This window comes from Seriola dumerili, unplaced genomic scaffold (genome assembly GCF_002260705.1).
Source record: "Seriola dumerili isolate Sdu_G_001 unplaced genomic scaffold, Sdu_1.0 BDQW01000149.1, whole genome shotgun sequence".
Lineage (NCBI taxonomy): Eukaryota > Metazoa > Chordata > Actinopteri > Carangiformes > Carangidae > Seriola > Seriola dumerili.
In genome coordinates this window covers 16,899,635-16,918,362 of record NW_019174404.1, presented here as the reverse complement: position 1 = coordinate 16,918,362, position 18,728 = coordinate 16,899,635, and positions in this window count along the sequence as shown.

Genomic DNA, 18,728 nt, shown 5'->3' with positions numbered 1-18,728 from the left:
TAAAGTGTTAAAGTAAAGTATTATACAACTATGGGGCTACTTAGTAGTAGTATAGTATATAGTATATAATATGTTTGATTAATGACATTAACACACAACTTTTTCAGATTACACACTGATAAAACAGTTAAGCATGTTATATCACTCCTGTATTCAGTCAAACAGACTGGACAAGTGGACAAACAAAAGGCATCGGATTAAATGTAGAGACGTCCACTGAATTATAATATATAATTAATTAATATAAATTATAGTATTATTCCATCCAATTTAGATACTACTACCCTCAAGCAAAGCAACAGTCCCTTTGAGTGCCTTATACAGGTCTGACACAAGAGGGCGACATTACATTACATGTAACTATTCAGATACCACAGATGAAGTGGTGGCAAAGTCCATTAGTAAAATGTTGCTTTCTTTCTTTCTGCATGATGAATTTAATCACTATACCAGTGAAATTCTTTAACTTAAAAAAAACATTGAAATTTAAGCAAATGTCTCATTTGATTTTAATGACACTGGTCTGGTCTCAATTAAGTTTATTGTGATTGCTAAACTGTTAAATGTCTTGCTTTAAAGATTCAAGGCCTTTAGTTTGTTTTTTGTTTCTTTACTTCTTTGTTGCAAGTTTACGACCTATAAGAACAAAAACTTCTAGCTCTCTTTGTGGTCTCTGCAACAATACATGAAACAGCAAAGAGCACTAGAAAGTTCTTAGATCCAATGAAACACACAGGTGTGTTACTGTGAGACATTTTGTCAGTGAGTGACATTTCCTGCTTTGTCAATCTGACCTCCGAACATGAACTCGCTCACCATTATCCACCATGTCTCCCCTGGAGTGGAGTGTCTGTAGCTCATCTCGTCTCATGTCTCCGAGGTATACTATCAGACTGTGGTAGACGGCCGTGCAAAGGAGCTGATACACAAACCAGATGTGAGAACCCTTTGCCAGATGTGGCTGCTCCGCTTTGCTTTGCTCTACTTAGGGGAGTCAAAGTGGTCAACCATGACTGGCTTTACTGGGAAGGATCACTTTCACAGCACGTCATTGGCCAAATCAAACAAAAACAGAGGGAGCTGAGAGAGACACATTGGCTGGAAAGAAGGGGATGAGTAATTATGATGAATAATGATTATACTCAAGTGCCTTTAAAGGAGTGAGTGGAATTAACTATTCATACAGTTTGTCCTTGTTAAAAATGTATTTAGCTTGTATTCAAAGAGAAAATAATCTTTCCCATGATTTTCCTGGATCAAGTACCTTTAGTAGGAGAGTATCAAAGCGCTTCCACATTAAATTCAATAAATTTAAAGTCATATTTTCTAATCCCAGTATTTGAAAGGAGGTGACGAACTCCAGTCTCAATACTTCTTTTCAAAAACCTGTTTATTAAATGACATGTATGCTCTCTGATGTACACACTCAGCTGTTCAATATTTTGCCTCTTCTCTCCACATATGGTCGGTCATTCCTGGGCAATAAAAAAAAAAAAAAGAAAAATCTGTACGGAGAGTGAAGCAACAGCAGTTTGTTTGGAGTTAATCTTCTGTAACCAGACTTGCATCGTGTAAAGCTCACAGATGTCTGGAGAAATTCAGGCATATTTTTGGTTAGAGGAGCACAATGGCCTGTTGTAATAGCTCATAGCCATGAAATTAAACTGGAGAACTTGTTTGTACCTAACAAGACATAGGGCAATCTGTGCAATTTCTAGTAGCAAGTATTGTCAAACTTACAGCCAGTCAAACCCAATCTAACATTTTTTGACAAGCTTTTTCCTATTTACAAGTTTCATGAGGCAGACAATTGTACTTTGACTATAGATTATGGTGATATAATCACCAACCAAATATAACAATAAATGTGATTCATATTTTCATGTTATTTACCTCTTTTTTTCTAAACCTAGTTTGAACTGTTCTTTTTACCCTGTTAATGTATAAGTGTTTAAAGCTGCACTACTCTATTTTTCTATATACACAGTGGATCAACTGACCATACATAATGTAAAAAGAGCTGTCTGTAGTGGCAAACCCAACAGCTCTGCTGAGCATTTTATTGTCTTTTAGCTTCTTGTTTTGGTTTTATGGCCCTCAGCTTTACTGTTTCGGTCAGTATCACTGCTCTCATCAACCTTGCAAAGAAAAAAAACTCTGTTTATAGCAAAATAACCTTTACACTACCTGCCCAACACCAAACAGCAGACAGACAAAAGTTAGTGATAACTTGTGAACATAGTGCAGCATTAAGCAGCTAAATAGCCAGATATTTTTCATAGGAGTGGGTGGAGACCAATACTGAGCCAAAAGCAGAGTGAATATTGGCTTTACAATATTTGTAAGGTGGACAGGGAGTGTCAGGTCGGCGAAGTTAGCCCAGTCCTGGAACATGAACACTGCATGCTTTAATGCACACCCTGAATGACAGGCACACACAGAGGACTGGGAGAAAGATTGAAACAATAGGACAGGCAAAACCTTTATGGATTTTTTGAAGGTCCATCAATGCGGCAGCCAACTTGGATTTGTCCCTGTAATCTTGATCGCCAATCTGAGTATAATTTGGCATTTCAAGTAAAAAGCTTATTTCTTTCTTGCTGAGTTAGAGGATCAATACCACTATCATGTCTATAGACTAAATACAGTATGAAGCTACAGTCAGTTTAGCTTAGCACAAAGATGGAAACGGGCATGAACGGCTAGCCTAACTCTATCCAAAGTTTTTTAAAAATCGGCATACCAGCACCTCTAAAGCTCACTAATTAACACATTATATCTTGTTTGTTTAATCCATGCAAACACCAAAGTGTAAAAAAAAACATGCTGTGGTTTTATAAGGGTTATGTGCCAGACTATTTCCACACTAGTTTCCTGGAGTCTCAGCTGGTTGCCAGGCAACCTCATGTACCCAGCCAAGAAATAGTTTGGCACATAACCCCCGTAAAACCACAACATGTTGTTTATGCGTTATTTTGTGGAGTTTCACATTTAGTGTAGAGACATGAGAGTGGTATTGATCTTCTCACTTTCAGCAAGAGTGAATGTATTTCCCACGATGTCAAGTGTGTTAACTGTTCCTTTCCAGTAACACTTCTCTGGAACGTTTTATTGATGTTTTGCACCAAAATGTGCAACAAAAGTAAAAAAAAAATATAAAAGTAAAGACAAAATTCACCAAGCCAGTTTAAATAGAGGAGACTATAGGGAAAAACAGATGTAGGTCTTTGACGACGTTCTTAAAATAGAAAAGGACAATGGAAGAAAAGAATAGAAGGTGAGAAACAAGAAGTAATAAAACTTTCACATCTTTGCCAACAAAATCTTCCAAGAAAAACTTCAACAGAAAAGTGAGGAGGAGAAACAAGGCATGTAAAGAGGTGAGACTGTCAAAGTGAAAGTGGAAAAAAAAAATATACAGGAGGAATCCAGAGGTGCTGAAAGAGAAAAAGCTGAGGAAGGGAGGAGGGAGAGAAAAGTCAGACAGTATCTAAACTGGCTTTGGCTGCTTCCACTGTGAGCTGCCAGATGATGATTTTCCAGATGTAAGAGGTAGGGGAAGAAAGAGGGAGGGGAAGTGAAGGGGGGGGGGGTTCACTCCTCTTTTTATTTGTCTTTCTGTGAGTTTCCAAGGCTGTTCAGACCAGGAGTTAAGTGGCTTGAAACACTACAGCAAGGTGAGGGTCTCTGAGTGCTTTGATGGCCTCTATTAGCCTCACAGTCCTCGCAGGAACGAGAGATGCCGAAAAAAAAAATCTGTCAGGCTTGATGTCTTCCAATAAACTCACTGAACTGCTTTCTTTCTCCACCACCTCTCCCCTCTTTTCACTTCTTCCTCCCACATCACTGATCATTTTCTTTCCAGGGCGCATGAGAAATGATGTTTTTGTGTGTGCGTGTGTGTGTGTGTGTGTGTGTGTGTGTGTGTGTGTGTGTGTGTGTAGACGCCAGAGGAGCAAGACTAAGGAGTCCCAGCTGTCTCTTTCCCAGCTGCCACTGCTTGACTCCTGAAGAGAAAAGTGGACACAGTGAAAGAATAGATAGTTTGTGTGTGTGTTTAGTTGTATCTTCACCTCTTTAAGGGGTTTGTTTGTGTATTTATGTGCCCTTACAGTGATGCGTCATGTGAACATGTCTGTGTGTTTGTGTAATGGGTCTTTCTTGAAAGCCCTCCTTGGGACGGGCCAAGTTGAGGGTCTGTAAGCATTTATAGAGTCGTTATAATAAAAGAGTGGGTCACACCAAAAACTCAACAGCAGCTCTGGGATTTTCCAGCCCTCCACTCAGCCTGTGCCAAGATACTGTTTGGACAGAGAAAGCTAGAGATATTGAATGCCTTGTCTAGTGTTACGCAGGGGAATAGCCTAATCCAGACTGGGCCCATTCTTTCCCACATGAATGGTGTGTGTTTGTCTGTGCTCTGTGTGTGTGTGTGTTTGTGTGTGTGTGTGTGTGTGTGTGTGTGTGTGTGTGTGTGTGTGTTGTGGTGTGCGCGTGTGTGACGAAAGGGGCCAGTAAGAGAATCAAGAAACAGACAACATCCTCTAGCTTGTGGAGAGAGAGCCTGAAGAACAATAAAGCCTGGTGAGTGAAGGAAGCACTCTGGCTGGAGGCCCGCGACTGGACAACGCTTAGCTTGTTTTTTGCGTCCTAAACAAATAAATGACAAAGTTCCTCTCGGTTTCACAAGGTCGCACACACACGCACACACACACACACACACGCAGGCGAACACATAAGGAAATCAATATGGTTTATTTATGACAGAAGGATTGCATGAGGACAAAACAAATGCAAGCTGTAATCAATCTGCATGGCAAGATTTGAGAGAACACAGAGACAGATTTGTAATTGCAGTAAAATTCTGCGATCATATTTTTCTCCCAGTGTTTAAACAGGGACATATATCAAAAGAGCATGCATGAATTTAATGGTTAGGACTCAGTTATGTCTGTGGACAAATTACCACACTGGGAAATCGCCCAGTGTTCAGGCATGCGCTTGCAGGATGACTTCATTGGTGTCTGTATATGTTTGTGATGATAATAAATACACAGTTCTTTAAAGGTTAGTTAAAGTTAAGGTACAGGTAAAGGATAGGTTCACAGTTTTTTTTTTAAGTTTATCTTAAAATAATAGGCACATACAGATATGTATGAGTTTATTGGTAACAGTAATTATTGCTCGTGTCTATATTGGCTGCTAAAGATCTCTTCTTAAAACAATTCCAATGTAAGTGATGGGGACAAAATCTACAGTCCTCAATTATGCAAAAATGTAAACTAAAATGAGACTTTTGTAGCTGACTACAAGATACCAAATCAAATTGGTATCTTGCAAAGTTAAAGTCTTTAAAGTGACAGTTGTTTAGTGATGCTCTTCGTTCCAGGCACTACCTCATGCAAACTACCAGACATTTGGTTCATGTATCTTATTCAAAGAATAGCACCTGCCTGGAAGCACGAAACATGCATTAATTAATTTATTGTAATAAATTTGATTGTGAAAATGGACATCATGATACTTTGAAGTTCTTTCGACTTGCATGAGCTGGGCATGTTAAAACTTCACTGAGGCCCTTTGGAGCTGCATTAGGCCAAGTTTGTGCACAAAGAGGAACTAGGTGAATTCTGAGAAGTTCATTAGCCTCAAATCCTGTAGGGTACAGTGGTGTCAGTATGTTAAAACTGCTGTGGTTGAGGTGATATAAATGCACAATAAATTTACAAGAGAAAGAGAGAGAAAGGGAGAATAAAACATTTGCGGACCCAAAGTGCAGCTTTAGTGCTAAATTTTTTAGTGGGCCCTTCCTGTGAGGACCACTTCCTATCAATCTGACTATTTGTGTGTGTCAGCCAAACCTCCCTACTGTAGCTTGTCTGGCCAGATCTCCAGTTATAGCTCAATAAACTGGGCACACACACACACACACACACACACACACACAGTGTCCTTTTATGTACACACATTTGCACACTCACACAGACACACTCTCGTGGAAAAACATTAACACACAGATACACACAGAGAGGTGCAGTCATGATAGCTGTGACTCTGAGGCCTCTTTACAACACCCTGTTTGGTTTGTTTTTCTTCAGTTAGACTCTAAAAAGTGTTGGTGTGTGAGGTCTCCCTCTCTTACTGTCTGCATCTATCTCTCCGCCCAGCTTCCCATTCATGCCCTACACTTGGTTTTCCTCCCAGCGGTCCTCCAGGTTCATTTCAGAGTGTTGCCAGCTCGCCACAGGTTAGACAGAAATAACAGTCAGGCTCTCCAAGTTAAACAGCAACCTCGTCATACCATCTGAAAGCCTCTCTGCTTCCTCTGGGCCGCCCACCTCTAAAAGAATGTGTCTTCAGTTCTCTGAGAAATGGCACAGGCTGCACACACACACACACACACACACACACACACACCCAAACAAACCAGCAGGCATGTAGAAATGAACATACAGATGTCACTTTCTCAGACAAGCACGCACATGGAAGGTGTAGCTCTTGTGTGCACAAAGCACACAGACACACAGACGAGCGGTGATTTCACTGGCAGTCCTGAGTACACTGCGTCTGTTGTTCAGATGCTTTTGGTCCCAAATAGTGGGGGTGGTGTTGGGGGGGGGGGGGGGGGGTCAGGGTGGGATATCCATTTCTAACCACACCAGTCATTCATTCTCCAAACTTCAACCACAGGGTGAGTTCTCCTAATGGTATATAGTATTAAGACACACCTGCCCTCTCTCTCTCTCACACACACACACACACACACACATGCATGGACATCGTCACATAAAATTTTCATTAAGAGAAGTTTTTCCTCCTGGCAGGTCTGCTTCTGCAATGGCTCAAGGTTTCCACAGGTTTTAAATGTTAAGGAAGGATTTAGGTAAAGCCCACACTCTAAGCCATTAAACATCATAGAGTGAGTCCAGTGGTGAACTCCCCATGTAGTAAAGAAAAACACTCTTAAGTATTTGATATAAGTATTTTCAGAATTTAAGATTTCACATGTATAAAGACAATTTGACCTTAGAGTGCTTTATGCGTAAAATGGTTCGTCCTTTTGAGAGCATGAATTTGCTCAGTAATTTGAATGGCAATTAGCCATGAATCACCACAGCGAATGTAATCAAAGTCTGGCCATTAGTTTTTAGCACAAAGTTATTAGTTATTAGCTAGTTATTTCTATGTAGTATTGTCCAAACAATGATACTAGCAGATTTTTTTTCCTAATTACGCCAGAAATTATAATTTGTCCTTACCTACCTCATGATTTAACAGTATACTTTAATGTTAGTTGGCTGACGTGCCTTCTATAATCTGTTACACACCAGCTCCTCTTTGCAGTGTTAAAGTGAAGCTCAACATTGACAGTGTTTTCATGTAACTGTGTGGTTGCTAAGCAGTTATGCTACCAGGGGAAAGTTTTGTAGTGGGATTCTTGATGCTGTTTCAACTACCATCTTCCATAAATTTAACATTGCGGTTAAAACTTCATCTTCCTTTGTCATAAAATTGGCCAATTTGTGTTTGTTTGGTCTGTGGAAAGTTATTCAGTTTGACTCTCCTCCCCAAGATGAGAAGTTCTCCTTTTATTGGAAATTAAAAGCATGATTTGTGTTCCCAGAAAGCCCAGAAATGTAGTTTTGATTTAACTACATTTGTATTGAATTTGCAGAGGCTGTTGTCAACAAAGCCCCCTCTTTGCTGTACAACAGTTTGCTGATGCATTTTGTAAAGCCACTGGAAAATCACATTAGAGCTGTTTTTAATCTTTCTTCTCTTTTCTTTAGGTAACATTGATTTTAAATGTTTTTTTCAATAGTACATTAATACGTAGGAGGTATTTTTCTCTACGACTCACATTCAAACACTGGTTGTGAGTGGGAGTGATAACAGAGATAACACTAAATGGCACATACTGTGTTTCCTGCCCTTTAGTTCAAATGAATGCAAAGACAGGGTTAGAATTGAAATTAGATTAAAGAAAATAAAAACTGGAGGAAGCTGCTTCAAAAAGGAGTTTAGACATCACTATTCTCATCGGCTCTGCTCATTCACGCAACAATTTAGTTATGAAAAAAGGAAAAGCACCCACCCAAGAATCTCTGGAACTTAATAGTTAAAGTGTTCAAGACTGGAATAAGAGGTATACATTATTTTGGTTTGGTTCTGCATTCACTATAATAATGTTGTATATGGTTCAACAATGTACTTTTGGCCTGTCCTGATGCCCCTTGTTTGTGTGGACTTTCATTGGGAACACTGGGAACCATAATTCTTAACTAAACCGCAAAAACACAGGAGACAAAGAGACCAGCTAGTAAAAATTTAGCTTTTGTGCCAATTAGAGTCTGGAGTTTCAGGTTATTTGAGGCTGTGAGGAGCAGTTGAAATGACTCAGAGGATGATCTGAGTCATAGCTTTAATATGATGAATGCTGGCAGACTGGGAGATCAGACTGAGTCTATATTTACACTTACCTGGAAAACAGTCAGCGTTGACTTGGATGATATGGTGTAAAATTTTGGAATCATATGTGAGAAACCCTGTTTATGGACTTTTCAGCCGTAAATAAAAGCGAAAAACAAACTGAGGTTTAAGATGTGTACATGGTGGTTTCCTTGTTGTTTGAATAGTTTAGGCTTGGTGATTCCCGCCATCATGACTCCCTGGTCAAGACTTTGTGGGTCACTTTCTCAAGGAGTGTAACATTTTGTCCACAAGTTACATGTTAAAAATGGCAATCTTTGACAAAAACAACAGCTATGCTTAAGGCTGGCCCTGAACCATATGAATATGTCCCTCGACATATTGAGTCTTTTAGCATTAGAATGAAAATGTACTCATGCTAGATATCCAGTGCACACCAAGCGCTAAAATCTGATCAAAGTATAACTATTACAACAACTAACCTGATAGTGCTTGAATACAGTATATACAGCTATTCCTGGTCTCTCTCTCTCCCATTTCTTTCCTCTCAACTCAAACGGTCAAGGCAGACAGTCACCCACCCCGAGTCTGGTTCTGTTGGAGATTTCTTCCTGTTAAAAGGGAGTTTTTCTTCTCCACTGTCGCCAAGTGCTTCCTCATGGTGGGAACTGTTGGATTTCTCTTGATAATAATGTGAAGTCTTAACCTTACTCTATAAAGTGCCTTGAGCAATGGCACAACTGTCCATGGTGCAGTCAGTGTACTACACCAGGGCCCAAGAGCTTGTAAGGGGCCCATCGCACTTACAGTTTTGAGTCATAGTCTTTTATATTTTTTGAAATGTTCCAAAACTGCCTGTTTTATTGGGGTGCCCTGGTAGCTCAACTGGTAGCGAGCGAATCACTTAGGCTCAGTCCTTACCACAGTGGCCATGGGTTCAAGTCTGACCCTTTGCTGCATCCCATCCTCTCTCTCTCTCTCTCTCTCTCTCTCTCTCCAACTTAGCTGTCACTCTTTCACTGTCCCTATCCAACTGAAGGCAAAAAATCTATGCACCACTTATTTAATTTGATATGGTAATATCAAATATTATGTAGTAAGCCTTGCTGGGAAATGCTAATTTAACCAATGGCCATGCTCCCTGTCATTTGAGATAACTTGCGTGCAAGTGTTTTTCAGCAAATAGACAATTCAGTTAGCAGCTTAATGTTTAGCAAGTCCAGACAAAAACACAAATTTACTACAAAAACGATAAATTAACTATCTTATTCCAGATCTCACCGTCTTCATCAACAGATTTGCTCAGTGTTTTTGCTCTTAGACTTGATCAATTATCATAGAAATTCCTCAGCAAAACTGTATCAAAGGTCTAAAAATCATCTGCTGATATGATAGACAATCAAAATATGTGATCAGATGTTAAACTTTGTATTTGAATGACTGCAACTTGATGTGGAATTTATGAATGCTGTGGTCCTTGTTGTTCATGTGGCAGCAAGGGTGTAGGTTTGCATATGAACGGTAGGGACATGTACCTACCCATATTTTGGGAGGACAGAATTGTCCCTACCAATATTTGAGAGAGCTATTTCGTACTATGTTTGGAGTGAAGTCATATTAGGTCATTCCAATGTGCCCTACAAGAGACAATGTTTCAAAGACAACCGATTTAGGCATGCAAGCATTTGATTGACTGAAGGGGCGCATGTTATTTGAAGGCTCACGTCATGTGAAAATATCACAGTGGTACTTAAGGTCACCAGGAAAATGTCAACTGATGTTGTTTAAACATGTTAGCTAGCGTTAACTTGCATGATAACCCTGGCTTCTCTCTTCTGTAGGCTAGTAGTCAGGTTAGGCTAACAGGAATTTAAAAAAAGGTAGATACATGAAAGTATGAGTTTAATTTCTGTCAAAAAATCCAATGGAAATGTAACCATGATTATATGGCTTTTTATGCATTATTATACTGTGACTTATTTTATGCCTTAATATAGTATGACTTCTTTTAGGTCGTACTACACTATGACTTTTTTTTCGCCTTTACCATACTTTGACTGTTGTATATGCCTTACTATAATTACTTATACTATAATGTTTTTATACTTTACTATACTATGACTTTTATGCCTGACTATGCTATGACATTTTTATACCTTACTATACTATGATTTTTTATGCTTTATCATACTATGATTTTTTATGCCTTACTATACTATAATGTTTTAATGACTACTATACTATAACGTTTTATACCTTACCCTACTATGATTATTTTATGACATACTATATGTACTATGATATTTTTATTACATTTTATGCCTCACTATACTATAAATTTTTATACCTTACCCTACTATGACTATTTTATGACTTACTATATATACTATGATATTTTTATTACATTTTATGCCCTACTATAAAATGATGTTTTTTTTTACATTTTCATGACCTACTATACTATGAAACTTTTTGATGTTGTTGTGCCTTAGTATGAACTTTTTTGGCTGTTTTATGCCTTACTATACTATGACCTTTTTAGAAAATTTTATGCCCTATTATAATATAAGGATTTTATGGCATTTTATAATATACTATACTATAACATTTTTTGATGTTTTTATTACTTATTATACTGGGACGTTTTTATGAAAATTTTTACCTTAGTCTACATTGATGTTTTTATGAAATTTTTTTCCTTACTATACAATGATATTTTTAGGACATTGTAGGCCCTATTATACAATAAGGACTTTTTGATATTTTATGCCTTACTGTACTATGATGTTTTTGATGTTTTTATACCTTACTATGCTATGATGTTTTTATGACATTTTATGCCTTATTATACTGTGATATTTTTTGTCGTTTTTATGCCTTACTATACTATGACTTTTTTTTTATGTTTTTATGCCTTACTATACTATGATGTTTTTATGACATTTTATGCTTTATTATACTGGGATGTTTTTTGTTGTTTTTATACCTTTTGATGGCTTACTACTGTATACTATGAGCATTTTGTGTAATTTTATGCCTTACTATACTCGTTTTTGGAATCTTTATGCCTTACTATACTATGACGTTTTTATGACATTTTATATATTACTATACTTTGACGTTTTTATGAAATTTTTTACCTTACTATACTATGACGTTTTTATGACATTTCATGCCTTATTATACTATGACGTTTTATGCCATAATATACTATGAGGATATTATGACATTTTATACCTTACCATACTATGACGTTTTTAGACGTGTTTATGCCTTATACTATCGCATTTTATGCCCTAATATACATTGTAGCCCATAAAGTTGGAATAATTTTGTTTTCAGACACAATCCGCTGTTTATTCCTATCTAAATGCATCAGTAATCACTTTATTGATTACATTATATGTGTCCCAATTACCCAGGGGAAATGAAATAAATCACATTGTCACAATCAGTTCATGGAAAAAGGTAAAAAATATTTTATTCCAACTTTATGAGCAACAGTGTATTATGACATATTTTTTTACATTTTTATGCCGTAGTATGCTATGACGTTTTCTGAAATTTTTATGTATTACTATACTGTGATGTTTTTTACATCTTTATGCTTTACTATACTACGACAGTCTTTTTACATTTTATGTCTTACTATACTTTGAATTTTTTATGAAATTTTATGCCTTACTATACTATGATGTTTTTTTTACATTTTTTTACCTTTCTGTAATATGACTTTTTTATGACATTTTATATCCTTTTATACCATTAAGTGTGCTGCCTTACTATACTATGATGTTTTTTGAAGTATACATGCCTTATTATACAATGACATTTTTTCACGTTTTTATGCCTTACTATACTATGACGTTTTTATGACATTTCATGCCTTATTATACTATGACGTTTTATGCCATAATATACTATGAGGATATTATGACATTTTATACCTTACCATACTATGACGTTTTTAGACGTGTTTATGCCTTATACTATGACGTTTTTATGAAATGTTATATCTTACTATACTATGACATTTTTATGAAATTTTTTACCTTACTATACTATGACATTTTTATGAAATGTTATATCTTACTTTACTATGACATTTTAATGAAATTTTTTACCTTACTATACTATGATGTTTTATGACATTTTATGCCTTACTATACTATGACATTTTTTGATGTTTTTATGCCTCACTATACTATCGCATTTTAATGCCCTAATATACATTGTAGCCCATAAAGTTGGAATAATTTTGTTTTCAGACACAATCCGCTGTTTATTCCTAATTAAATGCATCAGTAATCACTTTATTGATTACATTATATGTGTCCCAATTACCCAGGGGAAATGAAATAAATAACATTGTCACAATCAGTTCATGGAAAAAGGTAAAAAATATTTTATTCCAACTTTATGAGCAACAGTGTATTATGACATTGTTTTTTACATTTTTATGCCTTACTACAACATGACTTTTTTATGAAGTTTTATGACCTTCTATACCATGACATTTTATGCCTACCTATACTATGCCTTAGTATGCTATGACGTTTTCTGAAATTTTTATGTATTACTATACTGTGATGTTTTTTACGTCTTTATGCTTTACTATACTACGACAGTCTTTTTACATTTTATGTCTTACTATACTTTGAAGTTTTTATGAAATTTTATGCCTTACTATACTATGATGTTTTTTTTACATTTTTATACCTTTCTGTAATATGACTTTTTTATGACATTTTATATCCTTTTGTACCATTACATTTTATGCCTTACTATACTATGATGTTTTTTGAAGTATACATGCCTTAATATACTATGATGTTTTCATGGCATTTTATGCCTTACTATACTATGATATTTTATGCCTAAAAATACTATTTTAATAATTTGTATTAATTTTTATTAATTTAATAAACCATTTCGTTGATGGCATTAAAAAGCCATTCTCTTTGGTTTGGAGAGCTGGCGGGATTTTTGCGTCCGTACCTATGTTGAGAACAATTCTACGCCCTTGTGTGGCAGTGATGTTTAATGCAGATCTGACCACCTGACTGTTTGCATATCACTCACAATTGTTGTTTAACATACAGTTACAGTTGTATGTTGCTGAAATACCCTGCTGAAATCCTTGTGTCTGCAGCGTCTTTCAGCTTGGTTGCACCACTCATACGCGCTTCAAAACACAATCGCTGCATTTCGAGTCAAACTGAGCTTTGGGTTGGAGACAGCAAGCCGAGAGACCAGGAGAGTGGCATTAATCAGCCACAGATGACCTGGCTTGCCTCACATGATAAATGCCGCCAAAAAGGGAAAAAAAGAAAAAGGGTTGACATTTGAAAGTCAGAATTGAAGAGTGAAAATGGTTGGTACCAGCAGGGCCAGACTTAAAGGGTTAGATCAAAGCTAACAGCCTCACATTGAGGGTTGCCAGGTCTTCCACTATATCCCATTTTTCATACTTTTGTCACTTCGCTCCCATCCCTCCTGATTCCACATGTATTTTTCCGTCACTTAAAAGAAACCATGGTGCAGAGCAGGAAAGGACATGACTTGAGGAATTAGGACAGTGGGCCAGGGGTGGAGAGATGTGTAGCTTATCAGCTGATCCCAGGGGTTATATGGTCGGTGTGGAGGAAAAACAGGGATGCAGCAGGACCGATATAGAACAAGGTTAACGGAGGATATGTAGTGGATGCTCTCAGGCCGTTCTCTCCCCTCCTCCAATATCTAACCTCATTCTTTCTCTCAAGTCTGTCAGGCCTCATTGCCGCTACAAGCTGAAACAAGGAGAGTGATTCAGGGCCTCGACAGGAGACTTGTGAATTGTTGCCAAAGATATCAGTCTTCAGACAGGGTGTGGCGTTTTACTTTGCCCGTTTCCCCTCATACTACAACTCTAACTTACAAACCTCCCACCTGGATCCTTTACTGCTCATTCTGCTTTTTAGTATAAGATCTGCTGACTCTTAAACCCTAGCTGACAAAAGTTGCTTTTGAGAGTGATTAAAGACTAATGACAGGAGAAAATAAATGTCACAGGGTCTGAATGTCAAATTATGTTGTCTCTTCTTTTTCTGCAGTGATTTTTATAGCAGCGTAAAGACTTCTAATGAACCAAAATTAAAGTTTAATTAATTTTACCTCTGATAACATCTCTGACCTTGAGCATGAGCATAGATGACAGTTATGTTCTGTCTAAAACACAGGATTGCAGTATATTGAGCAGACAACAGATACGTTTGAGTGTCATACGGTATCACAGCATTCATCAGGAACCGAGAATAAAAAGTTGTTTATTAGTATTGTTATTTATCAAAAATATAGAAGACAGTTTTTTATCATCAGTTTTAAGCTTAAGAAGAAACAAAGCTCTCCTGACATTGCATTTGGAGCCACTTAGGAGTATTGCTTTCAAGAAAACAACATACAGTTTATGAGACATTAGTAGACATGACTAATGCTAGAAAACATTTGCCTCTTAAATATCCAGCAGACATGGAGCAACATTAGCATTCATTAGGAGATGTGTTGCTAGCCCTAAATGTTCCACGACAGACTGTAAATAAAGATGACCGTAGCCATCGTGACGTCATCCATAGGTTTCTGAAGAGCGGTTGTGAAACTCAGAGTGGGCTGCCCCACCGTCACCATCTTGGCAGTGTCTGAGTCCGTCTAACTCCCAGCTAATCAAAACATTGGCAAAGAGGTGGGGCGTGTGTGTTGATAAATTGAAACAGGTGAGTTATATAAATACTCACTCCCCGTACAATTAGCTTTAGAGACTAAAACTGTTTTTTGTACCAGGCTGTAAACGTGTTTAATTCTGCTGTAAAGTTGCGCATTTTAACATAGGAGTCTATGGGGATTGACTCACTTTTGGAGCTAGCCTCAAGTGGTCATTCAAAGAACTATAGTTTTTAGACTTCATTTTTCAGTCCTAGGGGTTGCCGTTTCTGTTCAACTATGTTCACTAGCTAGCCCATAAGTTTCTCTGTCTGCTGTTTGGCAGGTAGGTTTCTATGGGTTTATGAGAGCTTTTCCACTGAAAACAGCTGCCTGCTCTGTTTGGAAACAGGACTGATGAGAGCCACAAGACATTAAAGCTGCAGACTGTAAAAACCAAAACAATGAGCTGAAGAACAAAAAAACACCAGCCGAGTCAGGTGATTACAGGTGATCCTTTTCACATTATACAGTAATTTCATCCATTGTTCATATGAAATAATTGATTAGCGGAGCTTTTATTAAATAAAATTGGTGATTTGGGCGTTACAGACATTGAACAAGGCATCCCCTGAAATGGGCCACAGCTTATCAATGGAGAAAACCTCAGAGGTTATCGTCACATGTTTAGTTTTTATTACTTGGTCTTTTGCAGTGAACATGTGCACATCTATCATGATAAAGCAACCAAATCATTTTTGAAATGCCAGATTAGAACGACATCTCACCATGAGGTTTAATTCAAAGTGGGATCACTATTCCAAGATAATGAATGAATGACAGACAAATTAGTATCCCCACATTTGTCTGCAGTCAGTGTTGTCATACATTGTATTGTGGGAAATAGATGGACAGACAGGTAAATAGTCTTACCTCAGTTTCATTTATCTTTAATGACAAATTGCCCTTTATTATTAAAGAATCTAAGACTAACAGTAATTGTGGGTTTTTGTCTTCCATAAACAGTAAGTCTTCCACTATGCTTCTCTTTTGTTATGGGGCAGTAAAATGCGAATTAGACCAATAACACAATTCTATTGTTGGATCCATTTTTTCTTTTAGTCGAAGACACAAGAAAAGTACAAATTCAGGTGTTGAAGCCAATAAAATGCATCTCTTTCATCTCCAGTCACAATTCATGGGCAACTTTGTCTTGGTACCGTGAAACATTCACTGGTGGGGAAAGGGAGGGAGCTTCACCGTCAAGGATTGAGGACATCCTAAACATTGCAAATGTTTATCAAATACCAACAGCCTCTTTCTGTGTGGAAAATACAAGCGCATTATGCTGGCGGGAGAGACCCAGAAACATCAACAACAGCCAGAGAACTGTGGTTGTTATGTAAGCTGAATCAAATTGATCCTATGGGGATCGACTTGTCGGGCTTGAGTTGCAGTGACATGGATGAAAATTCAGGCATAATAATGTGTAAGTGCTTGCAGAGGGCAATTCACTGCTGTAATGCTTGTAATTTAATACGACTCTGTATTGTAATTGTATGTATCAGATTCTCTTTGACATCATTAGAGATATCTATAATAATGTCCAGGATTTTGAGTTTCAGTCCTTTGGCTTGTAATTGTAATAACAAGTTACTTGTCACTTCACCAGTAGTCATAAACAAAACAGCCTGCTCCGAAGACCTGCAATATTTTTATATAACGTCCTAAAAATTCTCACTCATGAACAAGACCACAAGGTACTTAAACTTGGAGCGTGATTTACCAGTCAATCTTCATTCTGACCCTCGCCTATGGCGAGGAGCTTTGAGTAGTGACCGAAAGAATGAGATTGCGGATACATGCCACTGAAAATGTGCTGAGAGTTTCCTCCATAGGGTGGCTGGGCTCAGCCTTAGAGATAGGTTAAGGGGTATCTATCTATCTATCTATCTATCTATCTATCTATCTATCTATCTATCTATCTATCTATCTATCGATCTACCATGTTGCTGTTGTAAATCAAACAGCACATACAAATCTCTCAAACAGAGGAATTGTGTCTCGGAGGTGGGAAACAGCAGAACAAGGGGAAAAAAAACTGGGGGAAAAAAAAGAAAAAGGAAAATTCTGACAATATGTTTGAGGCAGGGAGAGACGGAGGTGAGCCGGGTGGAGGAGGGGTGGGACCTCTGAGGCTTTGGAGCCAATTTGAGGACCTTGTGATGCAAAACCAGTCCTCAGCAACAGACAGTTCCCATGGCAACGGTGAGCTGCCAAAGTTCCTTGTTGACAAATGACAGCTCCCCTCTCCTCAGCACTCGCCCGGCAATGTCTGTATGTGTGTGTGTGTGTGTGTGTGTGTTATTTGGCAAGTCCCCATCTTAGCCTTAGGTATGGGGGGAAGAGGGGGTGAAGGGACAGAGACAGACACAGAGAGAGAAAGAGCATTGTTTTCCGTATGCAGACATGCATACAGTATCCATACACATACACACATGCTTGTCTTGACATAGCCACTTACTATAACCTTGACCATCAACACTGAGCGTCTAACTGTAGCCCAAACCTAAATCTAAATCTAAGGCTGACTCTAACCCTAAAACCAAGACTTCAAACATCCATTTAAGCTAAATTTAATGGATATAAGATGAAATAGCTAAAAAATGAACAATAAAAAAAAAAAAATGAACAAATAGAAAAAAATTCAATAGTTAGGTTGATGTAATGGCTAAATGCTTGAAATAGTGAAGTAATAGCTATAAATAGTAGAATAGCTAAAAGTAGCTAAAGCTATAGGATAAATATATGAAGTAACCTAGTTAGCTAAATTGCTGAAATAGTTAGCTAAAAGTATTGGATAATTGGTGAATAAAGTACCATGCACCCCAATCAAAAATTTTCAAAACTGACCTGAAAATTACTAGACCATGGATCATAAAAATATATAACTACATTATAACATAATCAACAGTGTAAAATGACATGTAACGTTACATCTGGTCTGACAGGGCTGTGGTGGTGCAGCTGACAACAAAAGGTTAGGTACCACTGGTACCACAAGTAATAATTACAGATACCTGTTTAAAGGAGTCACTTTGAATTTTCATCTTTGGTATATAATCATCTAAATTGGCTAAGAAGATTTTTCATTTGGAAATCGTGATTATATACTTTATGCTGCTTTTACAATAGTATATCTGTTAAAAGGTCAGTCAGGTAATAGTAAGACTAATGAAAATTGAGTCAGTGATACTGTGGGATGTGAGGTAGAAGCAGAGAGAGAGAGAGAGAGAGACGGGGGCAGGCTGAGCGGCAGGATACACACAGCCCTGCGGCAGAGGTGTCATGAAAAGATGATCTTCCATCCTCACCTCGCAACAGAGCTGTCAAGATGTTCAGACCCGTGATTTAACCTCTCCACTTCACACTGTTACATACTCCCAACACACACAGACACACAGACACACACACACACACACAATGTATCTACAATGGCTTAGCTGCTTTCAAGCAATCCGAAGCAATGTCACACAAAAACGGTGCAGTATTAGAAAATAATCCAGTAATTAGGGCACACATAGTGAGCACTGTTACTGGAACAAAAGACCATTTAACCTAAA